This window comes from Chiloscyllium plagiosum, unplaced genomic scaffold, assembly GCF_037043375.1.
Source record: "Chiloscyllium plagiosum isolate Xiang-an unplaced genomic scaffold, Cpla_swu_hap1 HiC_scaffold_52, whole genome shotgun sequence".
Classification (NCBI taxonomy): domain Eukaryota; kingdom Metazoa; phylum Chordata; class Chondrichthyes; order Orectolobiformes; family Hemiscylliidae; genus Chiloscyllium; species Chiloscyllium plagiosum.
Window position 1 is genome coordinate 24971055 of NW_028270190.1, and position 22483 is coordinate 24993537.

Here is a 22483-nt window from a genome sequence, read left to right on the forward strand (position 1 = left end):
GTGCTGTCCATATCTAATGAGCTCTATGATAGTGCAGCTGAAATGATAAAAAAGATAAATAAATTCAATGAAGAAAATTGTCTCAAGTTGTTGAATTCAAAAAACTTCAGGTAATGTTATTTATCTTTTTTATTTGTGATTTTTTCATTGTTCTGTAACTCTTATTTCTTGATTGTCTCTCTTTCTCTCGCTCCCCACACCATCAATATCTTTTTCCTTTCCACTTCCCGCTTTGCTACCCTTCTCCCCTGTTTTCCATTTTGTCTCAGGTTCACCCATCCCCCACATATTTTGTCACATAGCACTGGCTACAACTTGCGTCATTCACGGCTCCTAATCTCCCTTAGATCTCTCCATGCACTCTCATTATCACCTTTGCATCTGGAGCCCTTACTCACCATCTCTCAGCCTGGTGTAAACAGCTCCCTAATTCTCCCCCTTTTTTATCTTTAACAAATGATCAGTTAGAATCGAAACGTCAGCTCTTTTCTCTCCTTGCAGATGGTGCCAGAACTGCTGAGACTTTCCAGCATTCTCTCTTTTGGTTTCCGATTCCAGCACCCGCAGTAATTTCATTCTATTAATGGCTCTATGATATTGCTGGTGTCATGATAACTCCAGCTTCGATGCATGAGAGGTGTGCAAGCGAATGAATTCCCTCTGGAAGTCGCGTGACAAGTATTAACAGAGATCAAGGAAAATAACATGAACGAATCTTTGATTTGAATTGAAGCCTGAACTCTGGTTCTGCTCCGAGACTGTGCCAGGTCTGCTTAATACTGCATATATTTCATGCTTTGCATTTGTTTGTGAAAACAATTGAGACTGATTGATTTGCTGCAGACAACATCCAGCAGTCATCATGGGTACGGCGATCAAGTCGTGCGTCTATCCCTGTCAAATGTTTTATTGCGCAGGTGAGGCTTCCTGTTTCGTGGTTTGGTGGAGCACGTTGTTTGGAAAAATAGCAACGCAGCTGAGATCCGGCATGGGACCAGCGGGTTGATGTTCCATGACAGCGATGGTCGCCTTTCGAATGAATACACATCTCAACCGACCATGTGACAAGTTCTTGTAGACGGTGAAAGTAAAAGCCACGGCGAACACAGACACAGACCTGCTAACGACGGAAGCGCCTCACATGGTCAGTGCGGGGATTGAACCCACGACCTTGGCGTTATTAGCACCACGCTCTAACCAGCGGAGCTAACCGACCAACCCAGTCAAGTCGCGAAAGCAAATGCCTATATTCCCGGTGCTCACAACCGCGGCGGCTGTTCATTTTCTGCTTCATGTCGATCGCACGATCGTCTGAAATACTTCCTTTCGTTGCAAAGCTTTTCAACGAAAAAAAAGCATTTAGTTTTCCGAACGCGCCTACTCGACTTAACCATTTGCTCTGATATTCAAAATTAAGCACAATGTCCGGACGCATGCAATTTCAATCGCAATGCCACCAGCTCAGCTGCAGCTTGTCATGTTGACAAATATCGTCTGGAGAAACGTACCTTCAACGATCGCTCACTGTTCTACTGGATACTCACAGACTTTTGGAGTCAGGGTTATGTGCTGCTGATAAACTGCTACGAACCTTATGCCAAATGCATTTGAATTGTAATCGAACAGTGGGATTTTTTCTGCTCCCGAACGACGCAGTTGCTTTGGTGTCAGCAACAGCTCAGAAGCCAATTGCACGTTTTCCTCAATCACTTACGTTGCTCATGCAATCTTCGTTTGACAGCATATTTAGCAAGTTATCACGCCTTCCTGCAGCGTTCGTCAGTGACAGATCAGATGCTAAGATGATTGCTTCAGACAGCATGCTACATCCTACATTTGAAAATGGAACAGTTGCAAACGTTTCCAGGCTGAACACTCACTCACTATTTTGCCTGGCGCGTCAGAGGCTGGGAGCGGATCTTATGGAGGCTTTTCAATCATGAGGGGCATGTATCGGGTAAATAGATAAGTTTCTTTCGCTCAAGTGTGGCAGTGCAGAACTAGAGGGTATAAACCAGGTGTGGGAGGGCGAGAATTGAAAGGCAGTGATGGGCAATGGCTGCGCGCAGAGGGTGGTGTGTTTGTGGAATAAGTTGCCAGACAAGCAGGTGATGGATGGTATAATTCCAATACTTTTAAGGAATCATAACGTGTACTTGAATAGGAAGAGTTTGGAGAGACATGGGTCAAGTGCATGCAATCGCGGTTGGATCAATTGAAGATATCTGTTTGGAATGGACGAGTTCGGCCGAAGACTGTGCTTTCAGTGCTGTCCATATCTAATGAGCTCTATGATAGTGCAGCTGAAATGATAAAAAAAGATAGATAAATTCAATGAAGAAAATTGTCTCAAGTTGTTGAATTCAAAAAACTTCAGGTAATGTTATTTCAATTATTTTATTTATCTTTTTTATTTGTGATTTTTTCATTGTTCTGTAACTCTTATTTCTTGATTGTCTCTCTTTCTCTCGCTCCCCACACCATCAATATCTTTTTCCTTTCCACTTCCCGCTTTGCTACCCTTCTCCCCTGTTTTCCATTTTGTCTCAGGTTCACCCACCCCCCACATATTTTGTCACATAGCACTGGCTACAACCTGCGTCATTCACGGCTCCTAATCTCCCTTAGATCTCTCCATGCACTCTCATTATCACCTTTGCATCTGGAGCCCTGACTCACCATCTCTCAGCCTGGTGTAAACAGCTCCCTAATTCTCCCCCTTTTTTATCTTTAACAAATGATCAGTTAGAATCGAAACGTCAGCTCTTTTCTCTCCTTGCAGATGGTGCCAGAACTGCTGAGACTTTCCAGCATTCTCTCTTTTGGTTTCCGATTCCAGCACCCGCAGTAATTTCATTTTATTAATGGCTCTATGATATTGCTGGTGTCATGATAACTCCAGCTTCGATGCATGAGAGGTGTGCAAGCGAATGAATTCCCTCTGGAAGTCGCGTGACAAGTATTAACAGAGATCAAGGAAAATAACATGAACGAATCTTTGATTTGAATTGAAGCCTGAACTCTGGTTCTGCTCCGAGACTGTGCCAGGTCTGCTTAATACTGCATATATTTCATGCTTTGCATTTGTTTGTGAAAACAATTGAGACTGATTGATTTGCTGCAGACAACATCCAGCAGTCATCATGGGTACGGCGATCAAGTCGTGCGTCTATCCCTGTCAAATGTTTTATTGCGCAGGTGAGGCTACCTGTTTCGTGGTTTGGTGTAGCACGTTGTTTGGAAAAATAGCAACGCAGCTGAGATCCGGCATGGGACCAGCGGGTTGATGTTCCATGACAGCGATGGTCGCCTTTCGAATGAATTCACATCTCAACCGACCATGTGACAAGTTCTTGTAGACGGTGAAAGTAAAAGCCACGGCGAACACAGACACAGACCTGCTAACGACGGAAGCGCCTCACATGGTCAGTGCGGGGATTGAACCCACGACCTTGGCGTTATTAGCACCACGCTCTAACCAGCGGAGCTAACCGACCAACGCAGTCAAGTCGCGAAAGCAAATGCCTATATTCCCGGTGCTCACAACCGCGGCGGCTGTTCATTTTCTGCTTCATGTCGATCGCACGATCGTCTGAAATACTTCCTTTCGTTGCAAAGCTTTTCAACGAAAAAAAAGCATTTAGTTTTCCGAACGCGCCTACTCGACTTAACCATTTGCTCTGATATTCAAAATTAAGCACAATGTCCGGACGCATGCAATTTCAATCGCAATGCCACCAGCTCAGCTGCAGCTTGTCATGTTGACAAATATCGTCTGGAGAAACGTACCTTCAACGATCGCTCACTGTTCTACTGGATACTCACAGACTTTTGGAGTCAGGGTTATGTGCTGCTGATAAACTGCTACGAACCTTATGCCAAATGCATTTGAATTGTAATCGAACAGTGGGATTTTTTCTGCTCCCGAACGACGCAGTTGCTTTGGTGTCAGCAACAGCTCAGAAGCCAATTGCACGTTTTCCTCAATCACTCACGTTGCTCATGCAATCTTCGTTTGACAGCATATTTAGCAAGTTATCACGCCTTCCTGCAGCGTTCGTCAGTGACAGATCAGATGCTAAGATGATTGCTTCAGACAGCATGCTACATCCTACATTTGAAAATGGAACAGTTGCAAACGTTTCCAGGCTGAACACTCACTCACTATTTTGCCTGGCGCGTCAGAGGCTGGGAGCGGATCTTATGGAGGCTTTTCAATCATGAGGGGCATGTATCGGGTAAATAGATAAGTTTCTTTCGCTCAAGTGTGGCAGTGCAGAACTAGAGGGTATAAACCAGGTGTGGGAGGGCGAGAATTGAAAGGCAGTGATGGGCAATGGCTGCGCGCAGAGGGTGGTGTGTTTGTGGAATAAGTTGCCAGACAAGCAGGTGATGGATGGTATAATTCCAATACTTTTAAGGAATCATAACGTGTACTTGAATAGGAAGAGTTTGGAGAGACATGGGTCAAGTGCATGCAATCGCGGTTGGATCAATTGAAGATATCTGTTTGGAATGGACGAGTTCGGCCGAAGACTGTGCTTTCAGTTCTGTCCATATCTAATGAGCTCTATGATAGTGCAGCTGAAATGATAAAAAAAGATAGATAAATTCAATGAAGAAAATTGTCTCAAGTTGTTGAATTCAAAAAACTTCAGGTAATGTTATTTCAATTATTTTATTTATCTTTTTTATTTGTGATTTTTTCATTGTTCTGTAACTCTTATTTCTTGATTGTCTCTCTTTCTCTCGCTCCCCACACCATCAATATCTTTTTCCTTTCCACTTCCCGCTTTGCTACCCTTCTCCCCTGTTTTCCATTTTGTCTCAGGTTCACCCACCCCCCACATATTTTGTCACATAGCACTGGCTACAACCTGCGTCATTCACGGCTCCTAATCTCCCTTAGATCTCTCCATGCACTCTCATTATCACCTTTGCATCTGGAGCCCTGACTCACCATCTCTCAGCCTGGTGTAAACAGCTCCCTAATTCTCCCCCTTTTTTATCTTTAACAAATGATCAGTTAGAATCGAAACGTCAGCTCTTTTCTCTCCTTGCAGATGGTGCCAGAACTGCTGAGACTTTCCAGCATTCTCTCTTTTGGTTTCCGATTCCAGCACCCGCAGTAATTTCATTTTATTAATGGCTCTATGATATTGCTGGTGTCATGATAACTCCAGCTTCGATGCATGAGAGGTGTGCAAGCGAATGAATTCCCTCTGGAAGTCGCGTGACAAGTATTAACAGAGATCAAGGAAAATAACATGAACGAATCTTTGATTTGAATTGAAGCCTGAACTCTGGTTCTGCTCCGAGACTGTGCCAGGTCTGCTTAATACTGCATATATTTCATGCTTTGCATTTGTTTGTGAAAACAATTGAGACTGATTGATTTGCTGCAGACAACATCCAGCAGTCATCATGGGTACGGCGATCAAGTCGTGCGTCTATCCCTGTCAAATGTTTTATTGCGCAGGTGAGGCTACCTGTTTCGTGGTTTGGTGTAGCACGTTGTTTGGAAAAATAGCAACGCAGCTGAGATCCGGCATGGGACCAGCGGGTTGATGTTCCATGACAGCGATGGTCGCCTTTCGAATGAATTCACATCTCAACCGACCATGTGACAAGTTCTTGTAGACGGTGAAAGTAAAAGCCACGGCGAACACAGACACAGACCTGCTAACGACGGAAGCGCCTCACATGGTCAGTGCGGGGATTGAACCCACGACCTTGGCGTTATTAGCACCACGCTCTAACCAGCGGAGCTAACCGACCAACGCAGTCAAGTCGCGAAAGCAAATGCCTATATTCCCGGTGCTCACAACCGCGGCGGCTGTTCATTTTCTGCTTCATGTCGATCGCACGATCGTCTGAAATACTTCCTTTCGTTGCAAAGCTTTTCAACGAAAAAAAAGCATTTAGTTTTCCGAACGCGCCTACTCGACTTAACCATTTGCTCTGATATTCAAAATTAAGCACAATGTCCGGACGCATGCAATTTCAATCGCAATGCCACCAGCTCAGCTGCAGCTTGTCATGTTGACAAATATCGTCTGGAGAAACGTACCTTCAACGATCGCTCACTGTTCTACTGGATACTCACAGACTTTTGGAGTCAGGGTTATGTGCTGCTGATAAACTGCTACGAACCTTATGCCAAATGCATTTGAATTGTAATCGAACAGTGGGATTTTTTCTGCTCCCGAACGACGCAGTTGCTTTGGTGTCAGCAACAGCTCAGAAGCCAATTGCACGTTTTCCTCAATCACTCACGTTGCTCATGCAATCTTCGTTTGACAGCATATTTAGCAAGTTATCACGCCTTCCTGCAGCGTTCGTCAGTGACAGATCAGATGCTAAGATGATTGCTTCAGACAGCATGCTACATCCTACATTTGAAAATGGAACAGTTGCAAACGTTTCCAGGCTGAACACTCACTCACTATTTTGCCTGGCGCGTCAGAGGCTGGGAGCGGATCTTATGGAGGCTTTTCAATCATGAGGGGCATGTATCGGGTAAATAGACAAGTTTCTTTCGCTCAAGTGTGGCAGTGCAGAACTAGAGGGTATAAACCAGGTGTGGGAGGGCGAGAATTGGAAAGGCAGTGATGGGCAATGGCTGCGCGCAGAGGGTGGTGTGATTGTGGAATAAGTTGCCAGACAAGCCGGTGATGGATGGTATAATTCCAATACTTTTAAGGAATCATAACGTGTATTTGAATAGGAAGGGTTTGGAGAGACATGGGTCAAGTGCATGCAATCGCGGTTGGATCAATTGAAGATATCTGTTTGGAATGGACGAGTTCGGCCGAAGACTGTGCTTTCAGTGCTGTCCATATCTAATGAGCTCTATGATAGTGCAGCTGAAATGATAAAAAAGATAAATAAATTCAATGAAGAAAATTGTCTCAAGTTGTTGAATTCAAAAAACTTCAGGTAATGTTATTTCAATTATTTTATTTATCTTTTTTATTTGTGATTTTTTCATTGTTCTGTAACTCTTATTTCTTGATTGTCTCTCTTTCTCTCGCTCCCCACACCATCAATATCTTTTTCCTTTCCACTTCCCGCTTTGCTACCCTTCTCCCCTGTTTTCCATTTTGTCTCAGGTTCACCCACCCCCCACATATTTTGTCACATAGCACTGGCTACAACCTGCGTCATTCACGGCTCCTAATCTCCCTTAGATCTCTCCATGCACTCTCATTATCACCTTTGCATCTGGAGCCCTGACTCACCATCTCTCAGCCTGGTGTAAACAGCTCCCTAATTCTCCCCCTTTTTTATCTTTAACAAATGATCAGTTAGAATCGAAACGTCAGCTCTTTTCTCTCCTTGCAGATGGTGCCAGAACTGCTGAGACTTTCCAGCATTCTCTCTTTTGGTTTCCGATTCCAGCACCCGCAGTAATTTCATTCTATTAATGGCTCTATGATATTGCTGGTGTCATGATAACTCCAGCTTCGATGCATGAGAGGTGTGCAAGCGAATGAATTCCCTCTGGAAGTCGCGTGACAAGTATTAACAGAGATCAAGGAAAATAACATGAACGAATCTTTGATTTGAATTGAAGCCTGAACTCTGGTTCTGCTCCGAGACTGTGCCAGGTCTGCTTAATACTGCATATATTTCATGCTTTGCATTTGTTTGTGAAAACAATTGAGACTGATTGATTTGCTGCAGACAACATCCAGCAGTCATCATGGGTACGGCGATCAAGTCGTGCGTCTATCCCTGTCAAATGTTTTATTGCGCAGGTGAGGCTTCCTGTTTCGTGGTTTGGTGGAGCACGTTGTTTGGAAAAATAGCAACGCAGCTGAGATCCGGCATGGGACCAGCGGGTTGATGTTCCATGACAGCGATGGTCGCCTTTCGAATGAATACACATCTCAACCGACCATGTGACAAGTTCTTGTAGACGGTGAAAGTAAAAGCCACGGCGAACACAGACACAGACCTGCTAACGACGGAAGCGCCTCACATGGTCAGTGCGGGGATTGAACCCACGACCTTGGCGTTATTAGCACCACGCTCTAACCAGCGGAGCTAACTGACCAACGCAGTCAAGTCGCGAAAGCAAATGCCTATATTCCCGGTGCTCACAACCGCGGCGGCTGTTCATTTTCTGCTTCATGTCGATCGCACGATCGTCTGAAATACTTCCTTTCGTTGCAAAGCTTTTCACCAAAAAAAAAGCATTTAGTTTTCCGAACGCGCCTACTCGACTTAACCATTTGCTCTGATATTCAAAATTAAGCACAATGTCCGGACGCATGCAATTTCAATCGCAATGCCACCAGCTCAGCTGCAGCTTGTCATGTTGACAAATATCGTCTGGAGAAACGTACCTTCAACGATCGCTCACTGTTCTACTGGATACTCACAGACTTTTGGAGTCAGGGTTATGTGCTGCTGATAAACTGCTACGAACCTTATGCCAAATGCATTTGAATTGTAATCGAACAGTGGGATTTTTTCTGCTCCCGAACGACGCAGTTGCTTTGGTGTCAGCAACAGCTCAGAAGCCAATTGCACGTTTTCCTCAATCACTTACGTTGCTCATGCAATCTTCGTTTGACAGCATAGTTAGCAAGTTATCACGCCTTCCTGCAGCGTTCGTCAGTGACAGATCAGATGCTAAGATGATTGCTTCAGACAGCATGCTACATCCTACATTTGAAAATGGAACAGTTGCAAACGTTTCCAGGCTGAACACTCACTCACTATTTTGCCTGGCGCGTCAGAGGCTGGGAGCGGATCTTATGGAGGATTTTCAATCATGAGGGGCATGTATCGGGTAAATAGATAAGTTTCTTTCGCTCAAGTGTGGCAGTGCAGAACTAGAGGGTATAAACCAGGTGTGGGAGGGCGAGAATTGGAAAGGCAGTGATGGGCAATGTCTGCGCGCAGAGGGTGGTGTGATTGTGGAATAAGTTGCCAGACAAGCCGGTGATGGATGGTATAATTCCAATACTTTTAAGGAATCATAACGTGTATTTGAATAGGAAGGGTTTGGAGAGACATGGGTCAAGTGCATGCAATCGCGGTTGGATCAATTGAAGATATCTGTTTGGAATGGACGAGTTCGGCCGAAGACTGTGCTTTCAGTGCTGTCCATATCTAATGAGCTCTATGATAGTGCAGCTGAAATGATAAAAAAGATAAATAAATTCAATGAAGAAAATTGTCTCAAGTTGTTGAATTCAAAAAACTTCAGGTAATGTTATTTCAATTATTTTATTTATCTTTTTTATTTGTGATTTTTTCATTGTTCTGTAACTCTTATTTCTTGATTGTCTCTCTTTCTCTCGCTCCCCACACCATCAATATCTTTTTCCTTTCCACTTCCCGCTTTGCTACCCTTCTCCCCTGTTTTCCATTTTGTCTCAGGTTCACCCATCCCCCACATATTTTGTCACATAGCACTGGCTACAACCTGCGTCATTCACGGCTCCTAATCTCCCTTAGGTCTCTCCATGCACTCTCATTATCACCTTTGCATCTGGAGCCCTTACTCACCATCTCTCAGCCTGGTGTAAACAGCTCCCTAATTCTCCCCCTTTTTTATCTTTAACAAATGATCAGTTAGAATCGAAACGTCAGCTCTTTTCTCTCCTTGCAGATGGTGCCAGAACTGCTGAGACTTTCCAGCATTCTCTCTTTTGGTTTCCGATTCCAGCACCCGCAGTAATTTCATTCTATTAATGGCTCTATGATATTGCTGGTGTCATGATAACTCCAGCTTCGATGCATGAGAGGTGTGCAAGCGAATGAATTCCCTCTGGAAGTCGCGTGACAAGTATTAACAGAGATCAAGGAAAATAACATGAACGAATCTTTGATTTGAATTGAAGCCTGAACTCTGGTTCTGCTCCGAGACTGTGCCAGGTCTGCTTAATACTGCATATATTTCATGCTTTGCATTTGTTTGTGAAAACAATTGAGACTGATTGATTTGCTGCAGACAACATCCAGCAGTCATCATGGGTACGGCGATCAAGTCGTGCGTCTATCCCTGTCAAATGTTTTATTGCGCAGGTGAGGCTTCCTGTTTCGTGGTTTGGTGGAGCACGTTGTTTGGAAAAATAGCAACGCAGCTGAGATCCGGCATGGGACCAGCGGGTTGATGTTCCATGACAGCGATGGTCGCCTTTCGAATGAATACACATCTCAACCGACCATGTGACAAGTTCTTGTAGACGGTGAAAGTAAAAGCCACGGCGAACACAGACACAGACCTGCTAACGACGGAAGCGCATCACATGGTCAGTGCGGGGATTGAACCCACGACCTTGGCGTTATTAGCACCACGCTCTAACCAGCGGAGCTAACCGACCAACGCAGTCAAGTCGCGAAAGCAAATGCCTATATTCCCGGTGCTCACAACCGCGGCGGCTGTTCATTTTCTGCTTCATGTCGATCGCACGATCGTCTGAAATACTTCCTTTCGTTGCAAAGCTTTTCAACGAAAAAAAAGCATTTAGTTTTCCGAACGCGCCTACTCGACTTAACCATTTGCTCTGATATTCAAAATTAAGCACAATGTCCGGACGCATGCAATTTCAATCACAATGCCACCAGCTCAGCTGCAGCTTGTCATGTTGACAAATATCGTCTGGAGAAACGTACCTTCAACGATCGCTCACTGTTCTACTGGATACTCACAGACTTTTGGAGTCAGGGTTATGTGCTGCTGATAAACTGCTACGAACCTTATGCCAAATGCATTTGAATTGTAATCGAACAGTGGGATTTTTTCTGCTCCCGAAGACGCAGTTGCTTTGGTGTCAGCAACAGCTCAGAAGCCAATTGCACGTTTTCCTCAATCACTTACGTTGCTCATGCAATCTTCGTTTGACAGCATATTTAGCAAGTTATCACGCCTTCCTGCAGCGTTCGTCAGTGACAGATCAGATGCTAAGATGATTGCTTCAGACAGCATGCCACATCCTACATTTGAAAATGGAACAGTTGCAAACGTTTCCAGGCTGAACACTCACTCACTATTTTGCCTGGCGCGTCAGAGGCTGGGAGCGGATCTTATGGAGGCTTTTCAATCATGAGGGGCATGTATCGGGTAAATAGATAAGTTTCTTTCGCTCAAGTGTGGCAGTGCAGAACTAGAGGGTATAAACCAGGTGTGGGAGGGCGAGAATTGAAAGGCAGTGATGGGCAATGGCTGCGCGCAGAGGGTGGTGTGTTTGTGGAATAAGTTGCCAGACAAGCAGGTGATGGATGGTATAATTCCAATACTTTTAAGGAATCATAACGTGTACTTGAATAGGAAGAGTTTGGAGAGACATGGGTCAAGTGCATGCAATCGCGGTTGGATCAATTGAAGATATCTGTTTGGAATGGACGAGTTCGGCCGAAGACTGTGCTTTCAGTGCTGTCCATATCTAATGAGCTCTATGATAGTGCAGCTGAAATGATAAAAAAAAGATAGATAAATTCAATGAAGAAAATTGTCTCAAGTTGTTGAATTCAAAAAACTTCAGGTAATGTTATTTCAATTATTTTATTTATCTTTTTTATTTGTGATTTTTTCATTGTTCTGTAACTCTTATTTCTTGATTGTCTCTCTTTATCTCGCTCCCCACACCATCAATATCTTTTTCCTTTCCACTTCCCGCTTTGCTACCCTTCTCCCCTGTTTTCCATTTTGTCTCAGGTTCACCCACCCCCCACATATTTTGTCACATAGCACTGGCTACAACCTGCGTCATTCACGGCTCCTAATCTCCCTTAGATCTCTCCATGCACTCTCATTATCACCTTTGCATCTGGAGCCCTGACTCACCATCTCTCAGCCTGGTGTAAACAGCTCCCTAATTCTCCCCCTTTTTTATCTTTAACAAATGATCAGTTAGAATCGAAACGTCAGCTCTTTTCTCTCCTTGCAGATGGTGCCAGAACTGCTGAGACTTTCCAGCATTCTCTCTTTTGGTTTCCGATTCCAGCACCCGCAGTAATTTCATTTTATTAATGGCTCTATGATATTGCTGGTGTCATGATAACTCCAGCTTCGATGCATGAGAGGTGTGCAAGCGAATGAATTCCCTCTGGAAGTCGCGTGACAAGTATTAACAGAGATCAAGGAAAATAACATGAACGAATATTTGATTTGAATTGAAGCCTGAACTCTGGTTCTGCTCCGAGACTGTGCCAGGTCTGCTTAATACTGCATATATTTCATGCTTTGCATTTGTTTGTGAAAACAATTGAGACTGATTGATTTGCTGCAGACAACATCCAGCAGTCATCATGGGTACGGCGATCAAGTCGTGCGTCTATCCCTGTCAAATGTTTTATTGCGCAGGTGAGGCTTCCTGTTTCGTGGTTTGGTGTAGCACGTTGTTTGGAAAAATAGCAACGCAGCTGAGATCCGGCATGGGACCAGCGGGTTGATGTTCCATGACAGCGATGGTCGCCTTTCGAATGAATACACATCTCAACCGACCATGTGACAAGTTCTTGTAGACGGTGAAAGTAAAAGCCACGGCGAACACAGACACAGACCTGCTAACGACGGAAGCGCCTCACATGGTCAGTGCGGGGATTGAACCCACGACCTTGGCGTTATTAGCACCACGCTCTAACCAGCGGAGCTAACCGACCAACGCAGTCAAGTCGCGAAAGCAAATGCCTATATTCCCGGTGCTCACAACCGCGGCGGCTGTTCATTTTCTGCTTCATGTCGATCGCACGATCGTCTGAAATACTTCCTTTCGTTGCAAAGCTTTTCAACGAAAAAAAAGCATTTAGTTTTCCGAACGCGCCTACTCGACTTAACCATTTGCTCTGATATTCAAAATTAAGCACAATGTCCAGACGCATGCAATTTCAATCGCAATGCCACCAGCTCAGCTGCAGCTTGTCATGTTGACAAATATCGTCTGGAGAAACGTACCTTCAACGATCGCTCACTGTTCTACTGGATACTCACAGACTTTTGGAGTCAGGGTTATGTGCTGCTGATAAACTGCTACGAACCTTATGCCAAATGCATTTGAATTGTAATCGAACAGTGGGATTTTTTCTGCTCCCGAACGACGCAGTTGCTTTGGTGTCAGCAACAGCTCAGAAGCCAATTGCACGTTTTCCTCAATCACTCACGTTGCTCATGCAATCTTCGTTTGACAGCATATTTAGCAAGTTATCACGCCTTCCTGCAGCGTTCGTCAGTGACAGATCAGATGCTAAGATGATTGCTTCAGACAGCATGCTACATCCTACATTTGAAAATGGAACAGTTGCAAACGTTTCCAGGCTGAACACTCACTCACTATTTTGCCTGGCGCGTCAGAGGCTGGGAGCGGATCTTATGGAGGCTTTTCAATCATGAGGGGCATGTATCGGGTAAATAGATAAGTTTCTTTCGCTCCAGTGTGGCAGTGCAGAACTAGAGGGTATAAACCAGGTGTGGGAGGGCGAGAATTGGAAAGGCAGTGATGGGCAATGGCTGCGCGCAGAGGGTGGTGTGTTTGTGGAATAAGTTGCCAGACAAGCAGGTGATGGATGGTATAATTCCAATACTTTTAAGGAATCATAACGTGTATTTGAATAGGAAGGGTTTGGAGAGACATGGGTCAAGTGCATGCAATCGCGGTTGGATCAATTGAAGATATCTGTTTGGAATGGACGAGTTCGGCCGAAGACTGTGCTTTCAGTGCTGTCCATATCTAATGAGCTCTATGATAGTGCAGCTGAAATGATAAAAAAGATAAATAAATTCAATGAAGAAAATTGTCTCAAGTTGTTGAATTCAAAAAACTTCAGGTAATGTTATTTCAATTATTTTATTTATCTTTTTTATTTGTGATTTTTTCATTGTTCTGTAACTCTTATTTCTTGATTATCTCTCTTTCTCTCGCTCCCCACACCATCAATATCTTTTTCCTTTCCACTTCCCGCTTTGCTACCCTTCTCCCCTGTTTTCCATTTTGTCTCAGGTTCACCCACCCCCCACATATTTTGTCACATAGCACTGGCTACAACCTGCGTCATTCACGGCTCCTAATCTCCCTTAGATCTCTCCATGCACTCTCATTATCACCTTTGCATCTGGAGCCCTGACTCACCATCTCTCAGCCTGGTGTAAACAGCTCCCTAATTCTCCCCCTTTTTTATCTTTAACAAATGATCAGTTAGAATCGAAACGTCAGCTCTTTTCTCTCCTTGCAGATGGTGCCAGAACTGCTGAGACTTTCCAGCATTCTCTCTTTTGGTTTCCGATTCCAGCACCCGCAGTCATGTCATTTTATTAATGGCTCTATGATATTGCTGGTGTCATGATAACTCCAGCTTCGATGCATGAGAGGTGTGCAAGCGAATGAATTCCCTCTGGAAGTCGCGTGACAAGTATTAACAGAGATCAAGGAAAATAACATGAACGAATCTTTGATTTGAATTGAAGCCTGAACTCTGGTTCTGCTCCGAGACTGTGCCAGGTCTGCGTAATACTGCATATATTTCATGCTTTGCATTTGTTTGTGAAAACAATTGAGACTGATTGATTTGCTGCAGACAACATCCAGCAGTCATCATGGGTACGGCGATCAAGTCGTGCGTCTATCCCTGTCAAATGTTTTATTGCGCAGGTGAGGCTTCCTGTTTCGTGGTTTGGTGGAGCACGTTGTTTGGAAAAATAGCAACGCAGCTGAGATCCGGCATGGGACCAGCGGGTTGATGTTCCATGACAGCGATGGTCGCCTTTCGAATGAATACACATCTCAACCGACCATGTGACAAGTTCTTGCAGACGGTGAAAGTAAAAGCCACGGCGAACACTGACACAGACCTGCTAACGACGGAAGCGCCTCACATGGTCAGTGCCGGGATTGAACGCACGACCTTGACGTTATTAGCACCACGCTCTAACCAGCGGAGCTAACCGACCAACGCAGTCAAGTCGCGAAAGCAAATGCCTATATTCCCGGTGCTCACAACCGCGGCGGCTGTTCATTTTCCGCATCATGTCGATCGCACGATCGTCTGAAATACTTCGTTTCGTTGCAAAGCTTTTCAACGAAAAAAAAGCATTTAGTTTTCCGAACGCGCCTACTCGACTTAACCATTTGCTCTGATATTCAAAATTAAGCACAATGTTCGGACGCATGCAATTTCAATCGCAATGCCACCAGCTCAGCTGCAGCTTGTCATGTTGACAAATATCGTCTGGAGAAACGTACCTTCAACGATCGCTCACTGTTCTACTGGATACTCACAGACTTTTGGAGTCAGGGTTATGTGCTGCTTATAAACTGCTACGAACCTTATGCCAAATGCATTTGAATTGTAATCGAACAGTGGGATTTTTTCTGCTCCCGAACGACGCAGTTGCTTTGGTGTCAGCAACAGCTCAGAAGCCAATTGCACGTTTTCCTCAATCACTCACGTTGCTCATGCAATCTTCGTTTGACAGCATATTTAGCAAGTTATCACGCCTTCCTGCAGCGTTCGTCAGTGACAGATCAGATGCTAAGATGATTGCTTCAGACAGCATGCTACATCCTACATTTGAAAATGGAACAGTTGCAAACGTTTCCAGGCTGAACACTCACTCACTATTTTGCCTGGCGCGTCAGAGGCTGGGAGCGGATCTTATGGAGGATTTTCAATCATGAGGGGCATGTATCGGGTAAATAGATAAGTTTCTTTCGCTCAAGTGTGGCAGTGCAGAACTAGAGGGTATAAACCAGGTGTGGGAGGGCGAGAATTGGAAAGGCAGTGATGGGCATTGGCTGCACGCAGAGGGTGGTGTGTTTGTGGAATAAGTTGCCAGACAAGCAGGTGATGGATGGTATAATTCCAATACTTTTAAGGAATCTTAACGTGTATTTGAATAGGAAGGGTTTGGAGAGACATGGGTCAAGTGCATGCAATCGCGGTTGGATCAATTGAAGATATCTGTTTGGAATGGACGAGTTCGGCCGAAGACTGTGCTTTCAGTGCTGTCCATATCTAATGAGCTCTATGATAGTGCAGCTGAAATGATAAAAAAGATAAATAAATTCAATGAAGAAAATTGTCTCAAGTTGTTGAATTCAAAAAACTTCAGGTAATGTTATTTCAATTATTTTATTTATCTTTTTTATTTGTGATTTTTTCATTGTTCTGTAACTCTTATTTCTTGATTGTCTCTCTTTCTCTCGCTCCCCACACCATCAATATCTTTTTCCTTTCCACTTCCCGCTTTGCTACCCTTCTCCCCTGTTTTCCATTTTGTCTCAGGTTCACCCACCCCCCACATATTTTGTCACATAGCACTGGCTACAACCTGCGTCATTCACGGCTCCTAATCTCCCTTAGATCTCTCCATGCACTCTCATTATCACCTTTGCATCTGGAGCCCTGACTCACCATCTCTCAGCCTGGTGTAAACAGCTCCCTAATTCTCCCCCTTTTTTATCTTTTACAAATGATCAGTTAGAATCGAAACGTCAGCTCTTTTCTCTCCTTGCAGATGGTGCCAGAACTGCTGAGACTTTCCAGCATTCTCTCTTTTGGTTTCCGATTCCAGCACCCGCAGTAATTTCATTTTATTAATGGCTCTATGATATTGCTGGTGTCATGATAACGCCAGCTTCGATGCATGAGAGGTGTGCAAGCGAATGAATTCCCTCTGGAAGTCGCGTGACAAGTATTAACAGAGATCAAGGAAAATAACATGAACGAATCTTTGATTTGAATTGAAGCCTGAACTCTGGTTCTGCTCCGAGACTGTGCCAGGTCTGCTTAATACTGCATATATTTCATGCTTTGCAATTGTTTGTGAAAACAATTGAGACTGATTGATTTGCTGCAGACAACATCCAGCAGTCATCATGGGTACGGCGATCAAGTCGTGCGTCTATCCCTGTCAAATGTTTTATTGCGCATGTGAGGCTTCCTGTTTCGTGGTTTGGTGGAGCACGTTGTTTGGAAAAATAGCAACGCAGCTGAGATCCGGCATGGGACCAGCGGGTTGATGTTCCATGACAGCGATGGTCGCCTTTCGAATGAATACACATCTCAACCGACCATGTGACAAGTTCTTGCAGACGGTGAAAGTAAAAGCCACGGCGAGTACCGACACAGACCTGCGAACGACAGAAGCGCCTCACATGGTCAGTGCGGGGATTGGACCCACGACCGTGGCGGTCTTCTCACCACGCTCTAACCAGCTGAGCTAACCGACCAACGCAGTGAAGTCGCGACAGCAAATGCCTATATTTCCGGTGCTCACTACCGCGGCGGCTGTTCATTTTCTGCTTCATGTTGATCGCACGATCGTCTGAAATACTTCCTTTCGTTGCAAAGCTTTTCAACGAAAAAAAAAGCATTTAGTTTTCCGAACGCGCCTACTCGACTTAACCATTTGCTCTGATATTCAAAATTAAGCGCAATGTCCGGACGCATGCAAATTCATTCGCAATGCCACCAGCTCAGCTGCAGCTTGTCATGTTGACAAATATCGTCTGGAGAAACGCACCTTCAACGATCGCTCACTGTTCTTCTGGATACTCACAGACCTTTGGAGTCAGGGTTATGTGCTGCTGATAAACTGCTACGAACGTTATGCCAAATGCATTTGAATTGTAATCTAACAGTGGGGTTCTTTCTGCTCCCGAACGACGCAGTTGCTTTGGTGTCAGCAACAGCTCAGAAGCCAATTGCACGTTTTGCTCAATCACTCATGTTGCTTATGCAATCTTCGTTTGACAGCATATTTAGCAAGTTATCACGCCTTCCTGCAGCATTCGTCAGTGACAGATCAGATGGTAAGATGATTGGTTCAGACAGCATGCTACATCCTACATTTGAAAATGGAAAAGGTGCAAACGTTCACAGGCTGAACACTCACTCACTATTTTGCCTGGCGCGTCAGAGGCTGGGAGCGGATCTTATGGAGGCTTTTCAATCATGAGGGGCATGTATCGGGTAAATAGACAAGTTCCTTTCGCTCAGTTGTGTCAGTGCAGAACTAGAGGGGATAAATCTGGTGTGGGAGGGCGAGAATTGGAAAGGCAGTGAGGGGCAACGGCTTCACGCAGAGGGTGGTGTGTTTCTGGAATAAGTTGCCAGACGAGCTTGTCATGGATGGTATAATTCCAATACTTTGAAGGAAACTTAACGTCTATTTTGAATAGGAAGGGTTTAGAGAGACATGGGTCAAGTGCATGCAATCACGGCTGGATCAGTTGAGGATATCTGTTCGAAGTCGACGACTTGGACCGAAGTCTGTGGTTTCCATGCTGTCTGTATCTAATGGCTCTATGATATTGCTGCACACGTTGCTACCAGGTGAGATGTTATTTTGGTAACTCCAGAGTCGATGCATGAAAGTTAGCAAGCGAATTCATTCCCCTGGAGTTCATGTGAAAAGTGTTGATAGAAATCCTGCAAATAAAATGAATGAATGTTTGATTTGAATTGGACCCAGAGCGCTGTTTCTCGTCCGAGTCTGTGCCTGGTCTGCTTCATACTGCATACATTTCATGTTTTGCATTTGAATTCTCCTTAACTCTGTTTTCCAAATCTATCTCATGCCCCCTTTTTGCCTTTCTGATTTCCTTCTCCAGTGTACTCCGACTGCCTTTGTACACTTCCAAGGATTCATTCGATCCATCTTGTGTATACCTGACTTGTGCTACCTTCGCTTTGTTAACCAAACCCTCGATTTCTCTAATCATCTAGCCTACCCTACACCTACCAACCATTCTTCCCAACCTGCCAGGAATATGCTGTCTCTGGACTCTCGCTATCTCATTTCTGAAGGCTTCCCATTTTCCAGCCATTGAAAGTTCGTGCCTAATACCGTCATAATTAGCCTTCCTCCAGTTTACAATTTCAACTCTTATATCTGGTCTACCCTTTTCCACCACTATTTTAAAGCTAATAATATTATGCTTGCTGTCCCCAAAAGTGCTCCCACACTGAAATCCTAGTCGCTTGCCCTGCCTTGTTTCCAAAGAGTAGTTCAAGTTTTGCACCTTCTGTAATACGTGCATCCACATATTTAATCAAATAAAATCTTATACACGCATAACAAATTCCTCTCCATTTAAACCATTAACACTATGGCAGACCCAATCTATGTTTGGAAAGTTAAAATCCCCAACCATAACTTTCCTATTATTCTTACAGATAACTGATAACTTCTAACAAATCTGTTTCTCAATTTCCCTCTGACGATTCGTGTCTCTGTGGTTCTAAATGCCGCTGTGTGTGTAAGCCTTGATGAGTCTAATTTCCCATTCTGTTTCTCTCTCTGTCTCCTGTATGTAATAAGGTAGTTCCTATCTCCATAGACTTCCCAGCTGCTGAGTGTCTCGTCCATCACCTCATTGAAGATGGGTTGTCTTCCAGAGGAACAAACGTTAATGGAGGCCTGGAGTTTTCAATAAATCCTGCCGCGAGTTAAGGTCACACACTGTGAACAGAGCAGAGATCAATGGGAGAGCTCCAAACATCGGTTCACATAGTGTGGGATAGATACATTTATGGACGTGGAGCAGAGTACAGACACACTCCAAGCTTAATCACCACCCCTAATTTAATGTATGTTATAGCAAGCCAGTATAAGGAGTTCACAGTCATCAATCCAGTCCTGTACTGTCTTCGTGAGCATCAGTGCAACACAGGTGAAAGCAGCGTTCACAAGAGACGGTGGCAATGCTTCCTGGGATCATTCTGTTCTGTGTTGCCTCTCTGAAACTATATCTGTGTCACATTTTGTCGACCAGTGTCTTCAATCATTCGAACTCCTATAACAGTTACTATCTTTGTAACCTTCTCGTATCTCTCTTATTCCTCTACTTATTTGAAACGTACTCCAAACTAGACTACCATCCCCATCTCAGTAAATTGTGATTGTCTCCAGAGCATGTCTTATCTCCGTAGCCTTCTCTTCCAGTAAATAGACCAGAAGCAGACCCTTCAATCCATCTCGTCCATGCGAACCAGGTTTCGTAAACTGAATTAGTCGTATTTGCCTGCATTTGGCCCATATCTCTTCAAACCTTCTGCACTCCATATACCTGCCCAAATGTCTCTCCCATGCTTTAATTGTACTTGTTTCTAACATTTCCTGGCTGTTCGTTCCATATATAGAAAATGGAGAATAGAACATTGAACACTGCAGTGCAATTCAGGCCCTTCGGTCCTCGATGTTGCATGAAACTGTCAAATTAATCTAAAGCCCAATATACCCGGTTGTTTTCCATTTTAATGCATATGTCTGTCCAATCACCATTTAAGTGTCCTTAAAAAATTGCCACTGTTGCGGGCAGTCCATTCCACGACCCTACTATGTTCTGAGTAAATAAACTACCTCTGACATCTATCCTATTTCTATCACGCCCCGAACCTAAAGCTATGTCCCTCATGCGAGCCACCACCATCCAAGGAAAAAGGATCTCATTGTCCACCCTATCTAACACTCTGATAATCTGATATGTTTCAATTATGACTCCTCTCAATCTTCTCCACTCAAAGAACAACAGCCTCAAGTCCCTCAGCCTTCCCTCATAAGACCGTCCCTCCATTCCAGTAAACATCTCAGTAAATATCCTGTGAACCATTTCCAAAGCATCCACATCCTTCCTATAATGTGGTGACCAGAACTATGTGGAATACTCCAAATCCCGCCGCACCAGAGATTTGTACAGCTGCAGCATGTCCTCATGGCTCCGAAACTCAATTCCTGTATTAATAAAAACTAAAACATTGTATGTCTTCTTAACAACCTTATCAACCTGGTTGACAACTTTCTGGGATCTATTTGCATGGACACCGACATCTCTCTGTCTATCTGCACTACCAAGACATTTTCCACTAGCCGAGTCCTCTGCATTCTTGTTACTCCTTCCAAAGTGATTCACCTCACAGTTTTACACATTAAACTCCATTTTTCTCCTCTCAGCCCAGCTCTGCAGCTTATCTATGTCCTCCTCGAACCAACAACATCCTTTGACACTATCCACAACTCTACCGACCTTTGTGTCATCCGAAAATTAACTAAACTATCCTTCTAGACACTCATCCCAGTCATTCGTAAAAATCAGAAACACCAGTGGCCCCAAGTGAGATCCTTGTGGTGCAACACGAGTTACTGTACTCCAGGATGAACATTACCACTCAACCACAACCCTTAGTCTTCTTTAAGCTAGCTAATTTCTAACCCAAACCGCTAAATCATCCTTAATCCCATGCCTTCATATTTTTTGCAACAGCCCACTGAGGGGAACTTTATCAAGCGCCTTACTGAAATCCATGTTCATCACATCAACCGCTTTACCCTCATCCACTTGTTTCATCGCCTTCTCAAAAAACTTAATAATTTTCGTGAGGCATGATGTACACTTTACAAAACCGTGTTGACCACTCCTCACTCACATATTCTTTTCTCAATCGTTATAAATCATATCTAACAACTCTTTCCAATACTTTACGCGCAACCGAAGTAATGCTCACTGGTAATTGCTAGAGTTGTCTCAACTCCCCTTTTTGAACAATGGAGCAACATTTGCCACCTCCAGCTTTCTGCCACTATTCCTGTAGACAATGTCAAAATAATTAGATTACAAAGTGGAAACAGGCCCTTCGGCCCAACAAGTCCACACCGACGCGCAACCTACCCATACCCTTCACTACAGGAAATTTAGCATGGCCAATTCACCTAACCTGCATATCTTTGGACTGTGGGAGGAAACCGGAGCACCCAGAGGAAAGCCACGCAAACACGGGGAAAACGTGCAAACGCCACACAGTCAGTCGCCTGAGGCGAGAATTGAACGCAGGTCTCTGGCGCTGTGAGGCAACAGTGCTAACCACTGTGCCACCGTGCCGCCCACGAAGCTCTGCAATCTCCTTCCTGGATTCCCAGCGAATTTTTGGATAAAAGCCATCTGCCCCAGTGGTCTTATCTCCTTTCACACGTTCGAAAATTGCTAACGACACCTCGTTGTGAACCTTAATCCAATCAAGACTGGTAGCCCGTATCTCAATATTCTCCCCGATAACATTGTCATTTTCCATTATGAATGCTGATGAAAAATATTCACACAGTGCTTCAACTATCTCCTCTTACTCCACACACACTTGTATTATTATCCTTGATTGGACCTAATCTTACTCGATTCATTCTTTTATTCCTGATATACCTTACCGGTTTTCCTTGATACTATCCACCAATGAATTCCCATGTCCCCTGCTGGCTCTCCTGACCTCTCGCTTTTGGTCTTCCCTAGTTAACCTTCATTTCTCACGCACCCTAACTGAGGCATCACATCTCATCCTAACATAAGCCTTCTTCTTCCTCTTGACAAGAGATTCAACTTCTTTAGTAAAACATGGTTCCTTCACTCGACAACCTCCCCCCTGCCTGAAAGGTACATACCTATCAAGGACGCGCAGTAGCTGTTCCTCGAATTAGCTTCGCATTTCAATTGTGCCATGCCTGACAGTTTCCTTCCACATCCTATGCATCTTAAATCTA